The sequence below is a fragment of the Cuculus canorus genome, chromosome 2 (assembly GCF_017976375.1).
Source record: "Cuculus canorus isolate bCucCan1 chromosome 2, bCucCan1.pri, whole genome shotgun sequence".
Classification (NCBI taxonomy): Eukaryota; Metazoa; Chordata; class Aves; order Cuculiformes; family Cuculidae; genus Cuculus; species Cuculus canorus.
This window is the reverse complement of record NC_071402.1, coordinates 38,102,564-38,123,643: the sequence shown is the minus strand read 5'-3', so window position 1 is coordinate 38,123,643 and position 21,080 is coordinate 38,102,564.

Here is a 21,080-nt window from a genome sequence, read left to right as displayed (position 1 = left end):
CCATAGCAAGCCATAGCGGTGATAGATTAGGCAGACTGTTTAATCTTAAACATCATTTAGCCACAGAGGAGTTGTCAGTAAGTTGCATTGCTTCCTAAAATCCACATTAGTGTCCCACCACCCGATAAACTGCCTTATGTCTCCTCAGTTCTCGCACCACCATACAACAAACTTGCCAACAGAGAATAAAGTAGTACATTATTAATGTCTGAAAAGTCCCTTGAAAATTTGGGAAAAAAGCTGACATGTGGGTGCAAAGTATTATTATTGTTATTGTTGTTGTTGTTACTTGACACCAATGTGAGTTGTAAATTTTACTTTTAATTTGTTACTTAAAAGAGAAAGAAATTTTAGCTGATGCATTATTCTCTTCCTGTTTCCAAAGCCATCAGAGGTCATCAAGGAACTTACAGCATTCTGTTTCAGATAAGTCTTAATCCCTTTTGTCCCAAAATATGGAACCAGAGTTAAACATGGTCTATGCAATTTCTACTTGATGTCAGTCTTGAAAACAAGGAGTTAATGCATGCTGCAGCAGCTAGTGCTTTTACTGACAGCATATGTTCGTTATGAGATGAACAGCTTAAGCCAATTGAGTATACAGGAATATTAATAGCAAAGGAATGACTATATTAACTTCAAAAAGCTTACATTAATGCAACATGAAATTGTACATTTTGTGGGGCTTTCAAGTTCATTTTTTTCAAAATAATTTGTGCACAAAAGTCTAAGAAACTTTTCTGAAGCACATAAATAAACAAATGCCTTCTCCTACTCCGACTCGTTCTTCTAATCTACTACCTAAATGGATTATCCTCATTTTTTTGCCTCCAAAACCAACAGCAGAGTAAGCTTAAATAAGTGAAAGTAAAAGCTATTAAGACCGTTTGGAACTTTATTGATAGTGCCAGGGGCAAAGCGATCTCCCGTCACCTGCTAGCATAGATGCATACGGAGAGTCCCCATCTCCTTGCCTGGCGGCAGGGAAACCCGGTGGTCAGCGAAGCTGAGTTTCCACAGCAACACACAGTTATGTTTCCCAGGCAACCAGGATCCTCAAAATCGGGTGGCAATTGGCAAGCAGAGTAGTTTGGAGACAGTAAAATCTATTTTCCCACTTTGCTGAAGTAGGAGCTCTGCTTGGGGTTGGTGCAGGTGCCCGCACCACGTGATGGGGTGTAAGGGAAGAAGGGGTTGCAGCCTGGCTGCAGGGAGCAGCTGCTTCTCCTGACTCACAGTTCTGTGTGTCTATATCAATCTCCCCACTTTGCTAGTGAAAAATCACATTGTACATTTTTATTTACAGTTATTTTCTTCTTTTGCCAATTTCATAGTTGGCGACCACTCCTACGTGTCCATCTATTTTTAATACTACTTTATACACAGTGTGCCAGATCTGGGGAAAGCTATGGGTTTTTAATTGCTGTGTTAGCAGCAGAGGACCACACCTTGCTATTTGCATTAAACTCTCAATTCAAACAACACTCCACTGCAGGCAAGGGAAGGTTTGTCTAAGTGACAACAGCAAAATTCAGGTTCAAATTAAATTCATCACAAAAATCTCTGATTTCAGAGCAGAGGCACAATAAGATCATCTGATATTTAGACAGATGTGAGGCCAGAATCTGATATGAGCTCTTCAGGAAAGGGGAAAGAGAAAGGGGAAAGGGGAAAGGGGAAAGGGGGAAGGGGGAAGGGGGAAGGGGGAAGGGGGAAGGGGGAAGAGGAAGGGGGAAGAGGAAGGGAGACCAACAACATTTTCCAGGCAGAAATTCACCTGTTTGCCTGCCTTGACTGCTATCCGCAGATTTTGAAAAATAAATATCTTAATATTGTCACTATTTAGGCTTTCTGGAACATGGTTACAAAGAAGTTTTATTACTTCAAAGAGCCTATTGGCAGCTGGACTTGTCCTTGCAGTTGACACAAATTCAAATAGACCCAAGAATGACCCATCTAAGGATGACAATGGGTGTTTCCAGCTGTTCTCAATAACAACTCCAGACAAGACATACAGCTGAACACAAGATGAACCACCACCTCCAGCTGTTAATCACTGCCATCAGGCAAGATTCAAAATCCTGAGGAACACCGCGTGATTCTTGGCATAGCCACAAAAAAATCCCAAAACTGGAATTAGGAAAACAGGCTAAATTTAACATTTTTGAATATGAAAAACTGCTGTGGTTTTCCAAATAGCTGGGCCCCAGTGTCCCACTGTACCTTCTCATGTCATTGTAGTCAGTGTTCTATCTGCCCTCAAAGGCTGTTAGAGAAGCTGTCATCACACCAGGTCCACTTCCCTCTGACAGTTGAAGCTAGAGAAAGAGAATTGAGGTCGTATCAATGAAAATTTGCTTTCTATTTCTATTCTATAAACACAGAAGACAGAAAAATATAGATTTTGGGGTTACAGTCACATGTGCTCTGTGTGTGCTTCATGCTATCAGAAATTAGATACTAATAACTAGCACATAGACCTGGGAGGAAATTATCTTAAGTCACAAGGAGTTCTAAACATTTCCTTCTATAAATGGCATTAGGAAGCTCAAAACTAGGATTCTCCTGTGATTAGAATCTATGGAACCTATGTCCTCTGCCCTCTTTTTAAAGATATGGCATAACAGCTAAAGAAAAAGATAAACATCACCTATTTGGTCTATGTTTGAAAAGGTTATCCTACAGTACCTACTTAGAATTGAGCAAACTCTATTCATCTGTACTCAGTCTCCTCCACCAGCTACTACTGCAGAAAAAATTTTATCTTGGGTAAAGAAAAAATGTCTAATGTTCACCTTTTTAAATGCAAAACGTAGGAGGAAAAAATTTCCTCTTCTGTCAGAATATTGTCCTACACTACCCAAAACTTAATTATCTTGTGTAAATTTATGTAAGATGAACTAAAAATTCAGTTAAAATTTGTGAAATGTGCGTCTGGAAATTAACTATCAAGACAGGTCACGTATATATTAAATAACATGTCGGCTCATATGATGTTTTAAATAATCATGGAATTATAAAAATATCACTGACTACTCAAAAAAGATAATTACTAGAGCCATTACTCTGCCTCTCAGTCTGTCCTACCCACCTATTGTACTTCAAGAGCCCCTGCCACTGAACCTCCTGAGTAACTGTGAAAGGGTCTTGCAGGCATGGTGTACTCCTTCCTTCCTCCACGATGCATATACATTGGTCCAAGTGTTGTAGGAGACTAGGATATCACATATTGGAAATCCAAATGGCTAAACAGGGACGTCTTGCTGCTATTTGGAAAGCAAACAACTTCAGGTTCTGCCTGGAAGTTTTGGGAACATGGACTCGGTCTGTATATTTGGGTGTCAAAGGGAATAAACAGTTGAAACATCATGAGGGCCAGAAGGGCAAAGAAACAAAAAAATCATGATCTGTCTTAAGATGATAAACTATCATATTAGCTTGTTCAGCACTCTAAGACTAGAAAAATCAAGGCTGCTACTTTTTTTCTACTTGCAAAAAGAACAAAGAAGAAAAAAGAATAAAGCCAAAACACCTGTGGCAAGGACAATTTTTTTCTGAAACAGCTGGCTGACTGTCTGTCCTTTCAGTGATTCAGTGCATCTGGGCCAGAGGAAATATCTATCAGAATAACGTTGGTCTGTTCACATGCAAAATGCACAGTATGCTTGTAGTAGCACTCTCCTGGATGTCTGAAAACCCCATCCAAAACTGCCCTGTTCACGTGGGTAGAGGCTACCTCTGCTCACCGAAACAGTCTGAGCACTGTCATAGTCAATCTGCCTTTGAGAATGATTCTTCTCAACCCCCAACACAGTTCAGTGGTTATTGTTCCTACAAGTAGGAACCTCAAAATAGGCAACACTGCTATTTCTACTTTATTTTATAAGCAAACAGCTAGCAAGTGCTATTAAATTCCTAGAGTGGAACTAGCACACAGAGTTCACAAGGGTGCCTGAAGTCTTGAGCATAGAGCTGTAGGATGCACAAGTATTACAGTGTCTAAGCAGAACACAAAGATATTATACCCTGACCCTTTTTAAACCTTGTCCACTAGCTTTAGCTAGGTCCTCTGTCCTGCCTAATGCTGAGATTATATGGTCTAGCAATCTAAGATAGCTGAAAGTCTTCCTTGAACTTATGTGGTGTCTGCCCTGCGGTCAGCCTGGCATCACAGCAGATGTTACATGGAGGAAGGTTCCACTTCCCATGAAGAGAATTATTTATGGCTTTCTAGATATCAGCTACAAAGTCTGGCGATTCTTTGGATGATAACTGCACTGTAAGTTAAACCAATATCCTAGGAACATCTCACCATAAAGGTCTACCAAGTCATAAAGTCACCTTTAAAGGTACTTTTTGGGGATTGGAAGGTTTTAAAAGGCAGTGCCCATTGGCCAAGTCATGCTGCAGGATGCTCCTTGATGGCAGTGCTCTTACTGCTTTCTGTGCGATCCTGTTAGTTGCCAAGGCAAACAATGCAGAGAAAAAGGATTCAAAGTTTTGTGAGAAATGTTAGAGTTCATCATTTGTTTGCTAGTGCTGGTCTATCAAACCATTTGAGAAACAGGCCTTGCATTGCCAGAGTGACTCATGAACCTTCCTGTTTATCCTTTCCTCCCTTCCATCAAAATGCTTTGTCCAGCTTTAAACCAAACATGCTGTCATTTTCACTCCTATCTCAGCAAGGTCAAAATGATTGAATGTGCCTTGAAGACAGAAGGAAAGTCAGAAAAAAGAGTTAAATGCAGCATACACTGCAGCGATGAGGATTTTCCTCTATACTCTTGGAACTACCTGAAGCAGTTTCCCAAATGCGTGCACGAATCAAACTTTTGTTATTATGATTGCAGTTGTTATCTTGGCAGAATCAAACATCCATGCTACTTTTCAGAGGAACTGCATAGAGTACTTTACAACATAATCTTGTTCAGGCTTGAAGGAAAGAGATTCATGTAAAAGCGGCAAGAGAAGGGAGAGAAAAATATGTGATCTTTGGTCTAATCTCACTATGCTTAATACCTGCCCTTACCCTGCTTGCCAAAGATGATAATGCTTGGCATTCAGTTTTCTATTGCTGGCCTAAAGCTTGCACTGATAGTATTTAATACAATTATTCTGATTTGGTTTTCTTAAAGCTTACCTTATGTGTTTCCCCCAGCTTTCAAACTTTGTTACAGGTCAGGTGCTATGCAGCAGTTCCCAGAGCAACCCTCTGCTCCTGACATAGCTTGGATTCTTCCCAGTTGTCTTCCTCTAGTCTGTCAGCAGTCGGTCTAACTGCATCATACGCTTTTCCTCACTGTTCTCAATATCAGCCCAAGCTGTGGCATAAAGAGGAAATAGAGCTACATTCTGCCAGAGTGTTCAGTTCAAAGTTACTGTGGTAGCCCCGAGTTCCTACATTTCCACTCCTTTTGTTCTTTTCCAGCGTTGTGCTTAAGGCTTGATTATGAGGGCTCGCAAATCTAGTGATTTTCATCTTAGCGCACTGTCAGGTTAAATCACTGGCAATGTCCTCTCACCAGGAGTCTGCAGTTCAAGGACTGCCTTTGGATCAGGCATTGCATGATTCAAATAAAAAATTCACATGCAAGTGTTTGGTACTGTAGTGACAAGGTGTTATTGCTGCCTGCGTTTAGTGACCTTTTTTATGAGTGTGAAGGACTTGCTGCCAGAGATAGAACCACACTGTGAAACACCGCAAACACAATGTCCTAACAGAGCTATGGTTCTGTGAACTTGTGTATCTGAGCAACCCCGTGGTGCAAACTTTCTTTGTTCCTGGTCAGTGCTGCACAACAGTCAGTCCTTCTTCACTGGGATCTCAGTTTGCACCTGACCAATCTCTCACTCCCGGAGTGGCCATAGGTTCAAGGAATAATTTAGGCTGAAAAGGAGCTCTGAAGGACAGCAAACCAGACTCTATGTTTGAAGCAGGTTCATTCAGATCGGGTTGCTCATCGTCTTTTCTAGCTGAGTTGTCTCCAAGTACACAATTCCAACTCCCTGGACAACCCGCTGAAGTTTATAGCCACCCTCATGGTGAAAAATTGCAAAACCCACCTTCACAGAATCAGAATGCCCCATGTTCCAGCCAGTGTCTGCTGCCTTGTATGCTATCACTGTCTACCTTCAGAGAAAGGCTGGCTGTACCTTCTCTATGCTTTCCTATAAGGCAGCTGTAGACAACACTGAGAACCCTCCAAAGAACCTCCACTTTGCAACTTTGCAACTTAAGGCTGAACAAACTCAATTCTCTCAGCATCTCCTCACATACTATGTGCTCCAGCCTCGAGTTGTCTTGGTGACCTTCATTGAACTCAGTCCAGCGTGCCATCTCCATCCACATCTGAACATTAAGAGCATAAGGTTCAAAAAGCAAAAAAGATCAATACCTTTGCTTCCCTTTCACAGTATCTAGAGGGGCTGGAACAAGCTGTACCTGATCTGCTGCAGCCACCCACTGTAGGATTTTTATACCAGTTAAACTGCATTTTGCTGACTGAAAGGGTGGGAACCAGCACATGAAAACAGAACCCAAAACGTATTTTAGTTACAAATGTGAAGTACTGCCTAAACACTGCAGACAAAAAGAAATTCAGACCAATTTATTTATCCTAAACCAAGTAAACGTAGGAAGAGGTAGTCTATTCTTTAGTATTTTTTCCACAATTTCACATACTAACAGTGGTGCTGTAACTATCAATTGAGGACTTCAAATTGATCCTATAACGGGATATGATTTGTGGCAGCATCTTAAAAATCATTAAAGAATTGTGCAATTTGTTAAAGAAATAAGAACAATCTTATAACTGAGAACAGAATACTTTTTAACTCTGTAAGCAGTATGTAGTTATTCTAAAAAGGGTATTAATTAGGGCCTAATGGGATTTTTAATTTTGTTTTGTGCCAGACAGATACTTGAGTAATAGGACTTTTACTGAGCAGTTGAGTAACCAAAAATCATTACTACCAGTGCACACTGGATCCATGCTGATCATCTATCTGCCAAAAAATAAAAAGTCATTGACCTTGTTTAGCTCTTTTTCTAGTTCTGCTTGCTGGGTGCTTATGGGGAAGCAGCAGTCCTTTGCGGTTCCTGAGAAGCAAACACAGGCATTTTAATTTGACGTACTTAGACACTGAAAAAAAATGTTTTCACTAGTGCAGCTCCAGTGGATTAAATGGAATAACTACAACAAGGAATTTTCTCCTTTGTTTCGAAAGGGGAAATTCTTCAGGGATTTGCTTCTTCCCTCTTTTTCCTTTGATTAGCAAATCAGCAAAGGGCTGTGTTTCAAATGGAGATATAGTAGACACTTGTGCTGGAAGTACTGCTTTATAATGCATTTTCCTGAGGTCAAACAGAATTAGTGGAAAACACAGGAACCAAGTTAGGTAAGCAAGGTGGACTGCTTCTCCTATAGATACAGAGACCTGCATAAAAAGGAACAAAGGCAACATAGAAAAGATTTTCTTAAGTTCCAGTGGAAGTTGTATAAGAATAAACACAAGCATGTTTTCCATTCTCCTCAGCATCACTTTGTAGTTTATTTGTTTTCCGATGTGCCCTTCACCATTGCTTTTCGTCTTTCAGAGATGTGAATTGTCAGTAGTTTCCTCGGCTGCAGTTGCACTCCTAAGAAACACAGGACAATTCTTCATTGCATAGAAGGTCATTATGTAATAGATAACGAGGGCAGAGGGGTGTCTCTGCATCAACTGGTGGCATAATCCCTAAGGGAAAACAGACTTTAGCTGAACAATCAGAAAACTGGCTTGCTTTATGGTGTTTACACTGCTGCTTGCTAATGGATCACCATAAAGGAAGCAAAAGGACTCTTACACTATTGAGTATGCTATCATGGGAGTCTTCTGAGTGCGCCTTTTTTATTTGCTGCAGTCAGGTTAATGAGCTCACCAGCCCACTTGATGTCGAGGACTTTGTAACAAAGCAATCTCTCATTAAATGCTGCCTGGCACCACTCTCTTGAAGCAAAGGGACATTCAGATTATTGAATGCCTTTGTATTCCTCATTCCTACCAGGCTATGGCGTCCAGCAGTGGCATCAGTCCCGCACACTTACTGGCAGCCATCCAGTCATGCGCCTGCCCTCTTCAAACTGCATGGGCATTTGCCAATCTAAGCAGCACTAGTAGGCAAACAAGCATGGCACACGACTGCTTTGGCTGGTAGCCAGATGTGCAGCTGAACCATCTCGCTTCCCTGCTACTGTAGAGAGAAATAAATTCTTTCCCTACTCTTTCCCGTTCAGTTCATATACATCGAGAAGTTTTGTTGTGATACAAAGGAATGTGCGTTTATCTGCATTCTCTTTCTGCTTTAACACCTTTTTTTTCAGTTTCAGTAGTGCAGGTCATGAATTCATCTGTGGCTTTATTTAAATACCTCCTGGATGACAGTTTCTTCAATGAAATGACCCCAGAGTGTTATCAGCTAGCTAGCAGGTGTGTCTCTTTATTCAGAATCTTGCAGGCAATGGTGCATCCTGGGTAAAGAGTAATCTATGCATGATCCAGCTCTTCCCTACATTACTCAGGAGATTTAATGGTTCACTGTTATGAAAGAGCTTACAAAAATATTTTTTTTAAGTTGACTTTCCACTGGGTTTTGTGCCCTGAGATATTTTGACACAAACACATAAAATGATAAAAAAGGAATTTTTATGAAAACCTTTGTCTCATTCGCAAAAAAAAAAAAAAAAAATAAATTCAACATTAGACAGTCTTTGTTTTTAGTTGTAAGATACTAAACAGATACTTAATAGTAATGTGGCTGGTCTGTGTGTAGTTCCATTAGTATATAACTTTGTAAAGCATCGTGTTTGCTGATGTCCCCATGTGTTTCTGCGCACACACAGGCACAACCTGTTCCTGTTCAGACAGCCTCTAACATCGAAGAAGTCTTCCCGAGGTCTGGTTGATAGAGTAGTAAGAGAAAAATAAATATATAAGTATCTTAAAGAATAAAGTCAAGGAGAAGATTACAGATAACAGAGGGAGTCCGCCTGTCCTTCCAAATGTTGTCATACAATGTATTAGGACACATTTTCTCAAATCTTTTCTTCAGGGCTACTGCTTTGCCTGCCCTTCCAAGGAAGGAAAGGGAAAACTTAGAGCCCAGCAATGTTTCCAAGGGTCTTGCACGTGATTTCAGGGTAGTCTAGGGATTGTTTCTTGGGCCATTCCCCTCTTTTCCCCAAACAAATAGCAGGTCAGATCATACGAGCAAACACTCAACCACTATTCACCTACACTGTAAGTCATTTTTCCTCCTTCCAGCTATGGGCTGAGAGATAGTCCTACACAGGAGACATAGCTGAGCTAAGAAATAAAAGTGATACACTCACCTTTCCTTTCTTGGGAAAGGATTCAGAAAAGTAAATTTCCTTGTCTCTCTGTCAGTAAAAAGACATAGAAGGACAATGAAAATGATAAGAATGCATTTCATCCTGACCTGAAGTCAAGTGGAGTTTTGCTGGAACACAGTCCAACTTCTGTTTTGCTTCCGCTTCCACAGAAATTAGCAAGCAAGCTTTTGTTGACTTAGTGAGCAGGCCTGCGATTCACAAATTTGGCTAATCCACTCATATTTTCAATATGGGATTTTGAAAAGGTCACAGAATGCAGAGTCAAGACTGTTGTCCCCAAAAGGGGTTTGGCTTGAGATCAGGCAAAGATAACAAAAACAGTTGTCCAGCTTTTCAGTATGCAATACATACCATCTGTATTATTTAATAAGATGAGATGATGCTGGGCTTAGGAATGAAGGAAGGTCTTATTTATTTTCAACCCCTTTCTACTCTACCTTTACCAAAGAGGTGATTTTTTTTAATAGGAAGACCACTAACTCGATTCAGCATGAAAAATCCCAGTTATTTGTGTTTTATATCACAGTGGAAGATGTAACTTTAAAAAACAGAACTATTTAAAATGTGTTATGAAATTTAATGATAATGGGAAAAAGTGAACATTATTGAAAAATAAATATATTGCTGAAAAATTCAGCAAGTTATAAGAGTTTGACATCCATTTATATGCAAAAATAAATACATTGATTCTAAAATAGAATTAATTTTTTAAATAGAATTAAAATAGAATTAAGTTTTTAAAATATAATTCCAGTAAATAATTTTAACTCTATGGTTACGGATTATTTCCTATGGCAATACTTCTCCAGTAGTTCTTCTGGAAGTTGGATAAAATTTTAGCAAGTTTCTGGGCAAAATTTACCTCCATCTTATAACTGTTAGTTTTATCTGCAACAAATGAAATTGAGCAGATTATAAAGTTTCGTTTATTTTGTCTCTTCTAGTCTGTTTTATTTGCATTGCACTCAACCAGTGGGGCCACTACTGCTCGCCCACTTTGCAGAGAAGAGAGATGGGATTTGTCTCATTCTGCCATTTTCTTTCCTCTTCTCTCCTCTCAAGGCAGAACTTCAGTATTGAACATTCAAAAAGAACGAACAGCAATAATAGCAGAAATATTTAAATAAACATCTGCAGCTTTGTTTTGGATCATTTGCACCCAGATACTCAAAAGGTATTTAAAAATACAGCTCTCTCTGATCTCCATTCCTAGACAAGATTCTGAATTTGCATTCAGGATCATTTATAGAACAGTTTCTACAGAGAACAAATGTATTTTCAAATCCCTTATATCAATAATTTTGCATACAGTTTGCAATTCATTCACACTTCCGTTCCTAGGAGAAGATGCATATTTTGAGGGCAGCACGAGTTATTAAAATCCTCTGCTCTAATTCCTTGTACTGTACAGACCATAGCATTTCACTTTGCAATGCTCCCCACACCACAATCAGTACTGCAGTTAGGAGAGAAAACTTGCTGGTCCCTTCTTCCCTGCCTTCAAGGAACTGTCTGGTTTCTAGTTCAAGTGCCATTAACTTTTCTGAAAAAACAAGTACTTTCGTCTCTTCTATTGCCAAGCAGTTGCAGCTCCCTGTTCAAATCAACAAGGATGGGGACAGTTTGCAGCTTGATCCTATGCGATGTTCCTTGTGCTCAGGAGTGCTGAAAAGCTGAACAAGGTTCATGGGCTGTGTGAGACTCTTCGCTGACACCTGCTAGTTTCCCACTGGGAATGCAACCCAGGGAGGGCAAGGCATGGTAAGCAACAGCAACCTTCCATGCCCACTACTTGCAAATGATGTCTGCAGAGAAGATGCTTTTCTTCTCCTGAACCAGTTGTTATTTCTTACGTTTACAAGGGGTTTTTCCTCTCCTTTTTTTTCCAAAAGGACTACCACAGTCTCCAGAATTTCATAAAACTTGCAGAATCCACATTTTTATGTGGATGGTTTCAAGACTTTGTTTTGTGCTTTGCAGCTTTTTAATGCTCCCGTTTCCAGAAAGAAATATTATTGAGCAAGAGGTTACTTATAGACTAGGCAGATGATGTTTTTCTTTCATTAGCTATCTTAGAGCATTAATTAAGAAATACAGCTTCAAAATCAGAATCAAGGAAGATAGGAAGTGTGCTTACTACCAGTGCTTTTGTTTGCTTTTCTAATTGCTTCTTTCAAATACTTTCCCTCTGCTGCTACAATCAGCTTGAGCCGTAGTGTCGTTCTGACTCTGGTGCATGGTGTGTTCACTTCAGTGGGGCATCTGGGAGCTTGGCATGTGGGGGTTTCCGCAGGAAGGGGTAATATTGGGCTCCGCAAGCATGCCACATCAGCACACCACCAGGCCTGAACGCCTCGTATGACAACACTGACCCTTTCTCCTCCTTCCATCCCTTATTCCTATCTGATTGCATTTTAACAGACAGAGAAATTATGAAGGATGAATTAAATATCCACCTCAAACCAATTCTGAAAGCAACCCTGTGTATTATTCACAATTCTCGGTTATTCAGGGTCAAGCTCCAAATACTAAGAGGAAGAATTTGCAGCGCAATGTTAGTAGGGTAAAAAAAAAAAAAAACCACCACCCTGTCTTATCTGCTGACAATCAGAAGATTGGCTGGCTAAATTCTCCAAAAGCAGCCTTCAATTTTCTTATCTAGCTATTTATAGAAAACTGAGAACAGCTGAGCTGAGTGAAGTGATGTCACTTTTGCTGGGAGGACGGCTTGTTCTGCGGCGTGCGCGAGGCAGCAGAGTCCGCTGGCGGCTGAGGCTGCAACCCCACGGTGCGAGGAGCTGTAAACATGGGCATTTTTCAGCTCCGCTGATCAATATGGCATTGATGGCTCTCGGCTGACCTTCAACCTCTCCGGAATAGCAACGGGCCGGCACTGCATCTTGCAGTCTGCGAGGGCTCCCGCATGTTAGCTACCAATTTTACAATCGATCAGAAGTCATCTTTGTCAATAAAGCCTGAGATTTCAAGCAATGGCAAGCAATTTTTGAAAGGTCAGGGATGGGTTTTTATTTGCACGACCTCTGCTTTCAAGCAGTGGCGCAATCCTTTACACGCATTAAAAACAGTAAGAAAAATTAAGATTTTTTTTTCTTCCCCCCCCAATGTATTTTTAGTAAGCCTTTGGGCATTTTCCCTGTCCCTAAAAGAATACGGTTGCATGGCAACGTCCCCAGTTGCCATGGAGACTCGGTGTGTAAGCAGCTGCCGCAATCAGCATTAACTCCAGGCTCGCAGGTTTGTCATTCCAATGCATAGGGAGGGGGAGACAAATAGGACAGCAGCGCATTGTCGTAAAAGGGAAGTCACCTAGATAATGTCACTCACAAACATATGTTCCACAATTATTCTTTCCACTGTTTTATTGCCGCAATTATAGCTAAACTAAGATTACAAAATTATATGGTTTTAATTTGCCTCCATCGACTATGTTTCACTTCCATTAAAATTAAGTCTAAACCCATTTAAGAAGCAAACTGTTGGCTTTGTAAAGGGTGGGGGATTTTGGTTTACCGGTGGATATTCTGAGGACTAGGTAAAAATAATACCTCTAGAAATCTTAATGTCTAGACAAAACAAAGCACCGTCGTGAGCACCAGAGTTTTATCTGCATTGAACCCACAGCCTGGCCACAGCCATTGGTGCTGGCCAGGTCTATCCTCCTCTTCCTCTCTCTGCTACTCCTCTCCTCCAAAAAAATATTGGGAAATTTGTATCCAGCCATCTAAAAGTTTCACATTGAGCTTAGCCCACTGGCTGCTGCAGCAGCACCTGACACATTGTTGTGTGATCGCCCCGTGTGAAGACCCTTGCAATAAACAAGTGCAATGGGGTTGACTTCAAAATGAAGTAATGCAGCATTAACACTGACTTTCCTCACATTGGCAGTCTTCAGACAATCCTTTAATGTTACTTGAACGTATATTATTATCTTTGTTTTAAAAGTTGTTTCATTTTGCTCTGTTGCTGCCTGGCTGTGTCTGATCCTATTAAAAGCAAAAAGGAAATTGTTGGGAAGTATACAGTAGGTGATAAAATGCACCTCCACGGCTATTCTGCAAAACTCTACAGTTAGTGGTAGTAAGGGACTTGGGTTTGCATTTTTTAATGTATGGGAGAAAGCGTTTAATCAGTGTTAAATAAACACATTTGCACAGCTGTTCTGATTCAGTCGTGTAAGTGAGAATCTATTCACAATTTCAAATATTAGGCCACAGAGTGATGCTGACTCCCTCAGAAACAATTCTATGTGATGGCATAAAGCAGTGCAAATGAGTATATAAACATAAATTCAACATTCAGCTCCATATGATTTATTTACTGACCTTTGCAAACAACCAGTTTTTAACCCTGTTAAATCCTTCCATTATATAGGGGTGTTTATTGCTGTGGATTTGCATAATTAAAATATACATGCCCAGTCACCAATGTTTATAGTCTATGCTTACTCGGATTGTTATTAAGACATGCATGACAAATCCAGCTCTTTTATATATAATTTTAATTAAAAGATAGACTTAGCATGCTATTCTTTTCCTAAGGAATCTACAATCAATACCAAATTGCAGCTGAAAATATATTTTCAGTTTTTACTCCTGCAGAAATGGCTGAACACATATCTGTTGAGATTTGCAGGGTAAAAAAACATGCTCCTTAGAAGACACCATGCGTGCCGCTATTTAGATAGAAGCTTCTTTCTACACTTAAGTTACAGTCTATAAACCCCTGAAAATAGGGGTTTATAATCAAAATATTGCTAGACCCTTCACTACAAAAATGTTAGCAGGTGCTGTTATAATATACAAATCCAGATAGCGTACAGTGACCTATTTTCAAAACCAGGCCAGGCAAAATGACATCGAGAAATTGAATTCCTTGCCCTTACTTTATAGTGTCTTGTCATGCAATCTTCAAATCAGGACAAGTGATCATTGCAAAACAATCTCTAACCCGAGGGACAACAGGAACATCCTCAGCACTAATACCTCAGGCCCATCACACTGCTTACAATAATTGGCTGATTGCAGAGGGCAGGTATAGACCATTCAAATCAAAAATATCCTTCGACGAGGTGGGGGTTTTGCCGTTTTTAAAGCTAGAGGCTGAAATAAGCCTTAAAACTATATTCTGCCCTATTTTGTTGTGTCATCAAAAATAGCTGTCAACTGGAACAACAAACTGCACTGCTAAAAATACGATGGTAGCTATACAGGGATATTTAAAATAGATTAGCATATGGATTAACTCAAATCCAAAACTGGATTTAACCCTTTGGTGACCACAGTCTTGACTTCAAATAGCACAGCTCTGCAGCAGTAAAGACAAACTTAGCTCCTGAGTGTCAAAAAAGGTTTGTCTGGTAAGCAAGCGTGACCACTGTTGTTTCTATTTATAGTGGGGACTCAATGGTATTTAAACAAATTTAAGCAAATTGAGTAGTTTATAAATTCCCTTACCATATTGTTGGGGATTATTTAACAAGGCCCATTTTGGAAGGCTTTACTAAGGGTGGGAAATCGAATTATTTTGCCGAAAGCATATTCAGAAGCTAGAGAATAAGGCCCTGGAAACGACTGTGAGGCAAATATATAACACTGCAACTCTGTATGGCTGGACTAAATCTAACAGTTAGAAGCAAGCAAAATGTTTGCAAGGCAATGTAGAAAGACTCAAAATTGAAGGAATTACATTACATAACAGAAAATAAGTTTTGCTAAAGTTAATACATTATTTGAACAACAAACAACTATTTTCCTGCTGAAAATGGTTTATTTTTATCAAAATAATCCAGTTCTCTAAAATAAATTACCTTTGCAGCAGGTAATCAGAATTCACATTTTATTGTGCGTCATCTGCGAAATCTGGTATTTTGTTGAATTTGTGGAGAGCCAAATATTTAAGCAAGGTCAGAAATCACGTGAAAACAATAGCATATCTCTGAAGAAAAGAAGTCCCAAACTTAAAATATCAGTTTTGCAAAATTCTACTTCCAATCTCATTTTTTGTCAATCGTAAGATAGCCATTTCTGATTTAACTAACTGTTATGTTTAGAAAAAAAAACATATTTCAAAGTTTTCTGTTCTATCAACACACAACCATTTCCACTACATCATCCAACTCATTATCTCTGCAGTGGCACTATTTTTAATCACCAAAGACTAAAACAAAAGTTCTGATGTTTGCATTTGTTTGGTTTTCTGTTTGTTTGGTTTTGAATACATATTTCCCTAATTTATTTGCTTAATATTTTAAAAAGTCTAGGCTTTTATAGCTTATTTTAGGAGAGTATTCTGTTTTTTATTGAAGTGTATAACGTGTTTGAAGACTTTGCCCAAAATGATTAAATTCAAACCTCTGCAGTGATAATAAGGTTTTGGGGGTATGTTTTTAAGCAAAATACATATGGAACAAAATAGCTTCTTCTCATCTTTTTAAATAAAATATTTTCAAATAAAAATTTAGTAAGTACCTATGCTAAGAATATTGGAGAAAAAAAAACATCGTTTTCTAACATGAGAACTACAAATAACATTGCTTGGATTACATGCTCTGCACAATGGCAAAAATCTTGGAGCGAAGTGACTAAGGGAAAAACCTTCTTGAGCTGCCATGACTCCTCCTCAGACTGGGCACAGGGAAGTCCTGCAAAGGTTCTAAAGGGGAAGCTGAATCCCCTTCCAGCAGGTTTAAAGGAGAATGTGCCAGAGCAAAGGATGAAAGGCTGAAAGACATCGTAGAGCGTGCACCTTCTTTCTGCTAATATCTGCTGTACAAGGCTGCCAAGAGTCCAGTCTCTGTCAAAATACTCCTACAAAAAGCAACTGTTAGGCAAGCAGAGGACTACATAAAAATCCCTACCAACAGCTCCTGCTTGACATGTCATCCTGCAGATAGCTAAACAGGGAGAAAAGTTACTGTCAGAGCCAGTTGCAAACACAGGGATGAATAACCTTGTTTCCACAGGAACACAGCTAACAACGCTCATTTTTTTTTTGTGCCTGCACAGAAACATGCCAAGCAAAATCCCTTCTGGAACAAGTATTTTCCTGAGGTGAAATGCACATCCAAAGCACTATGAACAGTAGCATTTCAGAAGTCTAATATGGATGGCAGAACCTAGGTAATACTGACCTGTACAAAGACACAAGAAGAAAAGATATCTCATGCAACCAGTAGCACTGAACCTGTTTCTTAGGATGCTTTGTGACTGAGGTTACCTCTCAAACTACTTAAAACAAGTGAGCGAATTTCCTGAAGTGCCAGCAAGTAGATGCTGCATCAAGATGTTAACATGGGGGGAGGGGGAAGTAACATCTTTCTAGTAAAGAATTTAATAGTTATCGTTTGGTCCCGAGGCTTCAATTTAAATGTATTTTATATTCTAGCACGTATCCTTTAAGAAAAGAATTTAGTTGTCTAAGGAAGCTTTTGGTCCATTTGGAAGAGTGAAAAATCATAGATGTTACGGATTTCATTCTAAGTCAGTTAATAAAAATCTCCTTTCTCCAATACAAATTTGGCATAATCAGACAAACCTGTATTGCTATTATCAGATGAACCTGCTCCAATACAAGGTTTTTATTACCTGTACAAAAGATTTCAGAGAATATATTTTGAGAGACAAAATGATTGTTTGAATAAAAGTGAAACATAAAACATCTGAATGTTTCTTCATCTAAAAGTCACTCGTTTAAAAAATTATAATTAAAAAAAATGTATCTTTCACTTACATAGCAAAAGATCTGTAACATTCTGACATTCTGAGGGCAGAATTCATATTTGCCGCTTTTAAAAACTGAATGAAATCCACAGGAGTTTGGTGTTTAGTTATAAACCTGTGAAGCTCTTTGCCTTGTACACATACATACCTATATCTGTATAGGCAGACATGTACACTTGCATGTGTGCATGCACATACACACACAGTGGAAAGAAGTTTTTGTCTCAAGAGTCATTTCTCCTCTTCAGAGGTCATCAGATCCTTAGTTAATAAAAGGAATCTACAGAACAGTTATGATACTTAAAACAACCTTTTGTAGTTTAAATATGTTGAGTGGCAATTCATGAACATTAGGAAAAAAGAAAATGTTCTTTATAATACAACTAATAAATCGAGTAAAATGTATCACATTTTTGTTTAATTGTCTCTCTTTCTCCTCAGAATAAAAGAGTATGCAACTGGCACTGAAACATCCACCAAATCCTATGCAGTATTTAAAATGGCTGTTAACAGATCAAATCATAAATACACGTACGAAGTGATTAAAACCTAATCTTTAGTAGATTTTCTTCTTTTCCCTTTCTATGCAGCCTGCCTCTTTTCTACTCATTCATTTTTTCGTGTTTTTGAAAGCAGTTATCATAATATTCTCTTTTATGCTCTTATTGTATTTTTAGAATCTACTCTCCATTATCAAACGTGCTTCCGAGGGAAGACACTTTAGAGAGATTATTAGATTTCCAGAGTAGTTCAACGTTGCTCAGAGCTAATAAAACAACAGGACAACTGCAACAGCAACAATACTTGGACTTCACGTCAAAATGGTTTTTAGTCAGTGCCCTAAGCAACACCATTCATTCATTCATTTAGTAATAACAACTACATTTCAACATTGCCGTGTACTAAAAAAAAATTATTAAGAAAGGTTACAAACCTGTTGTGAGGGCAAAAACAAATCACAGTTCTGATTCAAGCTTATTTTTCAGTACTTCCCCATTAAAATTGTTACACGTTATTGCAAAAGCTCTGTAAATTGCTGCACAAACATCTCACACAGATACTCATCTGCTGGAGACAAATATTATGTGTATTTCTACAAATGGGCAAGTAGGAGATGCCACCATTGATGCTGCAAAAGGCAACACCAGAGAAGTTTTTCAGGTACTGAACTTCTCTTACAAAACCCATCACAAACGGTTATTCTGCACCCATTTTACAGGTAGGTAAAGTGGGACATGATTTACCTTAACTGAGGGTGAATCAGCAAATGAGCTCTGGAAGTGGACCCACAGAGTGGTGCTTCACTGTTGAGAGGGTGAGATACCACCCCTCTTCACAGGAGGGAACATCCAGAGATAGACAACACCAGTCTCAGGAAGGGTATCTCAGGAGACAACTGTTCCTTCTACCTTCATCAAGCAATGACTCACTCCATTTAAGGTTGGAAAACTGGTACCTGCAAGTGGTGACCTCACAGCTGTGCCAAGCTGCTCAGGCCTTTCTGACAGTTTGGGTTGGAGTTACAGTCATTGCTGCCCCTTGGAATTTCACAAATTAAATTTTGGGTAGCCCTTAATGATCACTGGAACAGTCCGTGTTCATGTGTGGTTTCCTTAGTAAATAGCCTAGGCAGATGAACAGAGAGGTGATAGTGACTCAAATGTATCCCTATTTTTGTACTTTTTAATGTGAGAAGCTTATCAGATTGAAAGCTGCTTTTGTAGGCTTTCATAGGAAATGCCTTTTAACAAAAAGGGGAGGGGTATATTCGCAGAGCAATGGTAAGAACAGAAACTTGAGGTTTGAAAGACCCACCAGGAGAGGGAATTCAGCCCACTTATATTAAATCAGCTGTTATTTTTTCTCTCTTCCCCCTCCCCGCAAGTATTGGGTGCCCAAAAAGAAAATTATGTGAATCCATTTTCAGTGCCGATTCCTTTTAATCCCACAGATCAAAACCATCCTACGGTTTCCAAATGCTTTTTCATTCTAAAGGTAAAACATTTCACAGGAAGATGTGAGCAGTAAGCCTTTCCAATCACAGATTTTAAACTCAGTCACTTGCAAAATATAATGAACTTTAAAAAAGCCATAAAGAGCCTAAATCTTGAAGACAATGGGGGTTTTGCCATTAATATCTGAAGCAGTGGGTTTGTGCACAGAGTAATCAATTGTCCAGCAAGGCCGTAGGAACACAATCAAGGAAGGAGACTACAGGAACATACAATATTTCACATTTAATAAACGATCCTTTGAGATTACAGTCATATAGAGTAGCAATAGAGGAAAAGGCTATCAAGCTAAAGTAGGGATTACATACATCTCTCTGCCTGTCCGTCTGTCTGTCTGTGTGGTGGAATTTTAAACAATCATTTTCATGTAACCTGTCAATAATAAGCATGCTTTGGCAGTTTCACGGTTTGCTGCAATTTAAGTCCTTATTACTTAAAAGCATACTAAAGATTATTCTATCTTCAAGAGGGCGGAGGGTGGGGGAGAAGGAGGCAACGATGTGTCTTTGATAGACTAATCAGATTGGCTTCTAACAATACCTGTCTTGTGAAAGCCAAGGAATTAGGATAAAATATTTTAAATAAATCTTTGCTGTCAAATACCATATTCTTTCAGTATTTATTTTACTAGTGGTGTTATTTACAGCAGTTTTAGTAAAATAAAATTAGACCAGTTTCACTGCTGCATGTTAATCAAGTTTTAGCCTTAAAATAATGCTAAAATATGTTGTTCCTTAATAAGCAGAAAAATTTCCAAATGCCAAATTTATACAGTATATTCTCTTTCCCTTCCAAGTTAAATACACAACTATAATCTTTTTATAATTACAATAGTCAAAGGATTGCGTGCTTAGGCAAATCATACTGGAAACGACGACTGAAAGAGAAAGAACTGATTTTGGTCAGGTTATTCCCACAACTTCAACTGATTTTTCAGTCAGATTCTCCCTTCTCCTCTCTCTTTTGCCTTCCTTCCCCTAAGTATCCCCAAATTCTCTACTTTTCTACCATCACTCACTCTGTCTTTAATTCCAAAACAGGTTGAGATTACTTTCTCCACCTGGCCTCTGGGTGGATCTACACAAGACACTAGACACAATATGTTCATGTAAAAATTAGGGAGACTGTTCCTATTTTTTATACCACTCTTAGCACAAAGTATTATGCACTTAATCTCAATCTTTATCTCGCTTTTGTTTTTAACCCAGCAACCCACTCGTACTTCAGTTCGGTTCGAGAAATAAAATGATTGTTTCACTGTTCTCGAGTAGATCGAATTATAATTATAACTGCTCAGCTTTGATTTTATTCTCATGAAGTACCTTATCAGTGGGCTGCAGCTGCTTTCTTGTATTCAGAGAGAATACCAGTTATTAATTACAGTATCATATATCACCTATATATATGATCATATGTGTATATATTAGTCTGTCTAGATTACAGTAATGTACTGGTTCTCTGAGTCTATGGGATGGGGGGAAATGTGCATGGAAAATGGGAAAATTACGCATCTTATTTGATTACACTTCCGATTAGCGCAGAATCTATGTTAAGTTCCTTCTACTACCTTTATAAAGTTACGATTTTGTGTTTTGTTTGCTTTTTCTGGTTTTGCCTTTTCCTGCCAAATAACAGCTTGAATGAGGACTGATTTTCCACTAACTTTTTTTCAAAATAGTAAAGTTGTGGTTGTGCTTTCCACTATCCCACACATACACATTAGGTAGCTTTCTCCCCTGGAGTGCCAGAAAAAAAACATGCATTCCTTTTTGTTACAAATCTGTATATCTGAAAAGAAGAGGCCACATGAATAGGAAAGCTCTTTATAGAATAAAAAGCATGGGGTGTTATTAAGTAGGACTGTAAGCCCTGTTCTATTCATAGTAATTAAAGGATCAGATCAGGTTAATGTGAGGACCTAGGTCAATAAAGTACTG